This window comes from Arvicola amphibius, chromosome 3, assembly GCF_903992535.2.
Source record: "Arvicola amphibius chromosome 3, mArvAmp1.2, whole genome shotgun sequence".
Lineage (NCBI taxonomy): Eukaryota > Metazoa > Chordata > Mammalia > Rodentia > Cricetidae > Arvicola > Arvicola amphibius.
Window position 1 is genome coordinate 13,563,876 of NC_052049.1, and position 8,212 is coordinate 13,572,087.

The window sequence follows — 8,212 nt, forward strand, 5'->3', positions numbered from 1 at the left end:
TGCCATTAGGAAATTACATATTTGTGTCCATTTTTGTCTATAATTCTTAAGTATGAAATTAGAAAACAAGTTTTAAGATTCATTATTTTCAGACTGAAAAGGATCTAAAAATATATGAATATATGCTCATAAATCTGAAATTCTAATCTATTTAAGATGCCTTTCAAGTGGATGGAACAATATGCTTCCATGTCTTGGTTTAATTTAAAATTTAATCAGTTATTTCCCTGATTATTCTTTGATTATTTCCATGAAAACATAGAGATTCTGCAAGGGAAATGTTGGTGATAACAACTTTGAGATCTAGGAGTCATATCACTGCCTTGCTTTCAGGAGGGAGCCTACACATACCTATATAGATGTGTGTTTATAATGAGTAGAAAAGGCTGAAATCTTACTGTAGAGGCATTGTGTCTAATTCAAAATATAGACTCATAACTAATGCAAATGTAGTTTTACATCTTAAATTGCTTCCTTTCACAATAATGTGCCTGAATTTTTAAAGTATTGGAACTAGAAATTATGCACTATGCAGCTTTTACGTCTATGACAACAAAAAACATATAAGAGGCTCTTAGAACTTATTGTTTAACTGCCGAGAATCCACATAGGAAAAATGAAAAGTAAAGATTTTCAAGCTAGGTTAAAAATCCTAAAAGAAATGGTTTTCACCCCCCTGTGAGGTTTTAGTTCAGAGAAAGAAAGGATTATAATATTGAATCCAAATCTGACTGAGTGAATACTGCAATTGGAATCTCTAAAACCTACAGAGGAACATGGACACAAAATAAGGAGGGGCTTTTGATATGGCCTGAGAAACCACTGAAAAAGTAGCTCTCGGGTGACTCTCAAGAGCTTTCCTTTTAGTCTTTGGTGACTGCATCCTGTCTGACATGGGGGGCCAATTGTTCCTCCTCCTGACAAGCCCACCTGCACCTCACTGATTCATTCTTTCATACAGTTCTTGATGGCTGCTGTCTTTTCATTTCCATTTCACCGAGAACTCAGCTACAGGGTCCATAAGCCCTGGAGGAACTGCCTTAGAACTAAAGTTATACCAAATCTCACCAAGTCTTGTGAACCTTTCAGAGTGGATTTCCAAGCAGGAGAAGATTCCTCCTCACACACCATAGTATATTTCATTTATTCCTGTGGCTTTAAGTGCGTCTCTATGTAATAGAAGGGCTCCTGGGGAGTAATGGGAATTGTCCACAGAAAGAGTCCCTGATGGTTTGCTCAAATCATCTCATTACGTCTCCTCAAATCACAAAATAACCCTTCCCATAATTCCTGCCTGGCACAAAAATATCCTGATTTCACAACAACAAAAAAGTATTTCATAGGAAGGAAACTTCTGAGACTATTCTGGTATTTCTTTGCTGGTTCTGCAAGACTCTGTTCTTGTAAATGTGTATAAGAAATTATGAGAGCCATGCAAAAGAACCCAAGAAGGAGTGTATTCTCTTTTTGTGTAGAATATTCTATTAAAGAAAAAGCCTTGACCAAATATAGTTATACATACAATTTATTTCCTTGCTAGATGCAATAGATCTCTCTTTCAAGTATACTTCACTTCTTCATGAAGGGATGGAAGAAGAAACTTGTTTTTGCTCAGGTTGATCTTGAACTCATGGGCACAAGGGCCCCTCTCAGTTCCCAGAGTAGGAATAAACCATATCAGGCTTTCTCTATAATTTTACAATACTTCTTTCTAAACGCATATAATTTTTTATAAGTCTCTCTATGAAAACAAAAATATATTACCCAGAATGGTAGCATGATTTTAAAAAACACTGCCACTTTGACTCAGAATGAATTTAAAATCCGAAGAAACTGTGGAATATATACATGCTAGAATACTACTCAGCGGTAAAAAACAATGACATCTTGAATTTTGCAGGCAAATGGATGGAAATAGAAAACACTATTCTGAGTGAGGTAACCCAGACCCATAAAGATGAACATGGGATGTACTCACTCATATTCGGTTTCTAGCCATGATTAAAGGACATCGAGCCTATAAGTTTGGGATCCTTGAGAAGATAATAAGAAGAACCTCCACCTGACGATAGATGAAGAAAATGACAGAGCCCCACCTTGGAGCACCGGACTGAGCTCCCAAGGTCCTGATGAGGAGCAGAAGGAGAGAGAACATGAGAAAGAAAGTCAGGACCGTGAGGGAACCTCCAGCTGGCGACAGATGGGGAAGGTGACTGAGCCCCACATTGGAGCACTGGACTGAGCTCCCAAGGTCCCGATGAGGAGCAGAAGGAGCGAGAACATGAGGGAGAAAGTCAGGAACGAGAGGGGTGCGTTCACTCATGGAGACGGTGGGACAGAACTAATGGGAGATCACCAACTCCAGTTGGAATGGGACTGATGGATCATGCGACCAAACCCGTCTCTCTGAGTGTGGCCAACAGCGGGGGCTGACTGAGAAGCAAAGGACAATGGCTCTGGGCTCTGATTGTTCTTCATGGACGGGCTCTGTGGGAGCCTTCTCAGCTTGGTCGATCACCTTCCTGGACCTGGGGGGAGTTGGGAGGACCTTGGTCTTAGCATAGAGTGGGGAACCCTGATGGCTCCTTGGCCTTGAGAGGGAGGGAGGGGAGGTATGGGTGGAGGGGAGGGGAGGGAAGGGGGAGAAGGAGGGGAGAGAAAGGGGAGAAGGAGGGGAGGGAGGGGGGAGGAGGAGGGAAGGAGATGGAAATTTTTAAATATAAAAAAAAATAAACCATGAAAAAAAAAAAAAAACCATCATTTTTTAGAGAGAGATAAAACTTGGCATTGTAGCAAGTTGATTTTCAGAGTGATTTAATGGGATTTTATTGATATAAGTTCCTCTAAAATGACAACAAAGAATTCTTTGTTTTATCGATAATACCATTGTCAATAAAAATAGATTTCTCCTGTGGTGTCTATGTTGAAAGATACGTAGTCAATCTTTCTACTCTGTAAAATTGGGATTAATGAGGTAGTGATAGATTATTTATAAAGTCTTTGTGTTCTATTCATTATAACATAGAAAATTGATTTTTTCATAAATCATTCTTATTAAATTCAATAAGGTGATATTTATTTAATCTGTGTTTTAACCTTTCTCCAGCTTTATTATTTATATTTTTCTTTAATGTTCATTTTTAAAATTACTATGATACATATAGTGAAATATAGCATATTATATGTTCATAAAATAGATCATGTAGCCAACTATATGATGTACAGTTGTGTGAAATAAGTGATTATCAATAATTTGCTTTCAATAGCAATGTGACAATACAATGTCATTCCATGTTAAGTGTTAAAAAAATATTAAGTTACTTCCTGAAAAACTGTGTAAGTCAATGTAATCTAATGCACAAAACATAAACTATACAAAAGTACTCAAAATGGTAGCTATTAAAAAGTGTCATTAAAATAAAGTTAATTAAACATGAGTTCCACTCAAATTTCAAATGTGTGGTATTTGTCAGATTGTAGAGGTGACTCTCTTTGGAATTATCTTATATAGAGATTGCTTGCCTTTCAAGTTTCTACAGATAATGGGAGAAGACACTTGGAAGAAAGAAAATGGGGACACTGCAAGAGGAGCATATTTATCTAACAAGAAAATGCAAAACCTGGAGCATTTGCGGAAACTATAGAAAACACGCCTATATTAGTGGCTGCACATGCTGATGTAAAAAACATGCACTTTCCATCTATTTCCCTAAAACCCACAAAAGTGCATGGAGCTTTGTTTCATCAGAGACTGTAGCAAAACACTACTTTCTTACTATTTTATTTTTTCTTTTAGTTTTTCTATATTCTTGCTTTTGCTACATGATGTTCATTTTGATTTTTTGCAAACACCACTTTCTTCTGTGACATATAGTAAAAAGACTGTTGAATCATCAGCAAGTGGCAACTGAATAAGAAAATCATCAGGTTAAAGTGAGATCTATACAATTCAAACTGCTTAGCCTGAAGGCCAGCAACATCCATATCAATATATCATGTTATATGCAAGAGTCATGGTTCCACTTAAGAGGCTGATTTGGGGGACAGTTGTATTCTTTTCCTTTGTAGTTATCAGGTCAGTTGTATCAGTGACTGATGAGAATGCCTAGGAAACACCCTCGTCTTGAACTGGGAAATAGTAGGGTTTGGTGTATGCCTCACTCTGCTCAGAGCTGCTGTCTACGTCTTTGATATTTGGCTTCCAAAAGCCAGTCTGGAATCCCTGCTTTCAGGGTCACTTGACATCTCTGGACTTTTTCTTATTCTGAGGACACTAATAGTTGGTCAGCATCCTACCCGACACCATATGATGTCATCTTCACAATCTACTTGTTCCATGGCTCTAACGTCAAGCCCAGTTTATTTCTGATATAGTTGTTGAGAGGATAGAACTGGGACTTGGAGGAATCAATGTGGCACTCCCTTATAGATTATTATAAAATCAGTATCTGCTCAAAAGTGTTTAGTTCAACCATTCCAACATCTTGTTCTCTTAAAACCCCACATTACAAAAAACAGTAAAGAAACAGTAAAACTGTATTTTTCTCAGAAAGGATTTATTCTGAAGTCCTGCAATTGAGAAAATTTTCTTTCTAGCCTTTGTTTTTATGGTTTTGATATTGTTTGCAAATTGTGTTAGTTATGTTTATATGCACATAGATGTTAACAAACTATAAAACTTCATTAGCATGCTCAGATTTAAAATGTATCTGCTTTATATCAAAATAATTTCTTTACATTTTAAAAAAGATGATTATTTAAAAAGATGATAATTTTCCCTTTTTATTAAACAATCATTCTAAAACTAATATTTTTATTACTTAAAGGACTATATGAGCTTGTACTGTATTAATTTCAAGTATTTTCCACAAAACAGCGGAAAAAAATGACATATGACCTAACCAGATACTGTTACATATTTGTACATATATAGGTAAATTTAGAAAATGTATTAAGTATTAAAGGTCTATGATAGGAAGTCCTTAACTAATAGAAAACTCATATAGAGTTTTAAAAGAAATAAAGAGCTTTAGGTTATTGTATAAAAAGTAACCACTATCTTGTGTTTTTGCAGCATACCTTTCATAATTTTAAACCATATAGGAATTAAGTACTTTTAGAATACCAAATGTCTGACAGATAAAATCAACTCGAGTTACATAACATCATTCATAATATTTAGTGCAAGAATTTTAGATTGTGTAGGGTTGTAAAAGCTGAAAGATACAGCAGACTCTATGCTTTTGAGTGAACACAAGAGGATGGGACATTTCCCCAATAATGCTTAACATGTTGGCAGCATATACCACTGAGGTTTGGTATTCTAAGTAGAAATAAATTTTCCTTTGGTGATCTAGGCTAGTCAAGGACAATGCCCAGTCAGTGGCAGACACTTAACACACAGCAAAGGATTGCTGATTATAAGCTTTGTGACTGAATTCACAGACTGTAACTGCTGCTGGTTAACTGTAGGGAATCATGGTTATGTGGATTTGTTATAGTATTCTTATTATTTTAATATGTGTCTTATAATTGGATGACATAGTTCATCAGTAGATTGAAACATTGTTTCTTTTCCTTAAATTTTCCTTGTTCACCGACCTTTATAGTTAGGTTTCTCTCTGGGGAACTGTGGTTAGAATGTAAATGCACACTTGTGCAACCACTTTGGAAAGCAGTGTGGAGGTTTCTCAGGAAATTCAGGATCAACCTACCTCAGGATCCAGCAATACTACTCTTGGGAATATACCCAAGAGATGCCCAATCATGCTACAAAGCATTTGTTAAGCTATGTTCATAGCAGCATTATTTGTAATAGCCAGAACCTGGAAACAACCTAGATGCCCTTCCGTGGAAGAAGGGATGAAGAAAGTGTGGAATATATATGCATTAGAGTACTACTCGGCGATAAAAAACAATGACATCTTGAATTTTGTATGCAAATGGATGGAAATAGAAAACATTATCCTAAGTGAGATAACCCAGACCCAAGAAGATGAATATGGTATGTACTCACTCATTTGTGTACTCTAGCCATAAACCAAGGTCATTAAGCCTATAGTTCACAAGCCCAGAGAAACCAAATAACAAGGTGAACTCAAAGAAAAACATTTATAGATCCTCCTGGAAATTGGAAGCAAACAAGATTGCTGGGCAAAAGTTGTGAGCATGGGGGGTGGGGGTGAGGTTGGGAGAAAGGGGAGAGGGGGAGAAGGAAGGGAGAACGAAGGGCTGGCAACAGCTTGGGGGAGTGGGAGGGAGATGGAGGAAGGGCAGATATAGGAGCAGGAAAGAAGATACCTACATTAAGGGATCCATTTTAGGGTTGGCAAGAGACTTGGCTCTAGATGGGATCCCAGGTATTCACAGGGATGTCCCCAGCTAGGTCCTTGGTCAACAGAGGAGAGAGTACCTGAATCGTCCTTGCCCCAGTATCACACTGATGGTTATCTCGAATATCACCATAGAATCTTCGTCTGGCGACGGATGGAGATAGAGACAGAGACCCTTATCAGAGGAACGGACTGAGCTCCCAAGGTCCAGTTGAAAGGCAGAAGGAGGGAGAAGACGAGCAAGGAAGTCAGGACCGTGAGGGGTTGGTCCACCAACTGAGGCAGTGTGCCTGTTCTAATGGGAGCTCACCAAATCCAGTTGGACCGGGTCTGAATGAGTATGTGATCAAACCTGACTCTCTGATTGTGGCTGACAATGGGGGCTGACTGAGAAGCCATTGATAAAGGCACTAGGACTTGTTTTTACGGCATGTTCTGGCTTTTTGGGACCCTAGTCTATATGGATGCACAGTTCCCTAGGCCTGGATGTATGGGAGAGGACCTTGGACTTCCCACAGGACAGGGTTCCCTGCCCTCTCTCAAGCAGGGTGAGAGAGGGAGGAGGGGTGTGGGGAGTTGGAGGGGATTGGGAGGAAGGAAGGAAGTATAAATAATTGAATGGAAAAATAAAAAATATAAACTCTTATTCTATCAACAAAAAATCATGAAAAGCAATAATCATGTTTTATAAATAATATTATCACAACAATTAAATTTGGAAAGAATAAGATGAATAAATTTTTGTAAAATGATGAATGTTAACAAGTGAAAGATTAAAAATGAGTTCACCATAAACATGGATATACCTATGACCCTCTCTTATTTTATGTGTATGGTGTATTGATATTTTGCCTAAATGTGTGTCTATACGTCTTGTTCATGGCTATTGTCTCTGCCAGCTAGACGGGGGCATCAGATTTCCTGCAATGGGAGATGGTTATGAGCTGCCCTTGTGGATGGTTGAAACCAAAAGCAAGTGTTCTGCAAGGGCATCAGCTTCTTTTATGCACTAGGCATAATTCCATCCCCCAAATACAGTTATCTCTTATGTCCAAATCACATCCTCAACACTCATCTCTTCAGCATCAATTTGGGAGAAGAAACTTCTGATTTTGTGATGAATCCTGCTGAGTACATAAAGATAGTGCTCTTAGTACAAAATTATGCTTCTGGGACCTTTATGTTATTTCCAAGCCTGTTTTAGAGATGACACCATCAATTTTACAGGATTATTCACCAAAGAGTTAAGACATTTTTTTAATCATGCATGATACAAGAGACACTGTACCAGTGCTTGTTACCACAGGGAACAAGATCTACAAATGTCCTTGTCTATAGAATCTGAACTCAATTTAGCAGATACAAGAGTTGAAAGGGAATTATAAAGTAGATTTTTTACTAGAAGAATAAATCAGGTGGCACTGGTCAAGGGCTATTAGGTTAGGTGATATGAATTAGGAATTGTCTCAAAATAAATCAGCTGTAATTTGAAAGCTAACGTAATCTCTTAATGAAAGGGCCTTGGAGCCGTGTTATTGTTATTGGGGATTGCCAAAAGATAAGGAAGCATTGCATAGTGGAGGATATTGAAACTGGGTGATTGCTGTTATCATTTATAATTCTAAGTCACAATCAGGCAGATAAAATTGTCTTTGGGAGGGGCTATGCTAACCTAGCTATTAGACGTTGTTCAAAAAATGTGGCTCTTCTCAAGACACCTGTTTACAGTATAACTGTCACTGCTACAGATGTACTTGGAATGTTCCCCAGCTAATTATATGGGGACTGCTGTAATCAAGAAATCCCAAGTAGAAATACAAGATGGGAATTATGGTTTGGAGACTGAATGTGAGAACCATGCTGTGGCAAACATGTCAAAG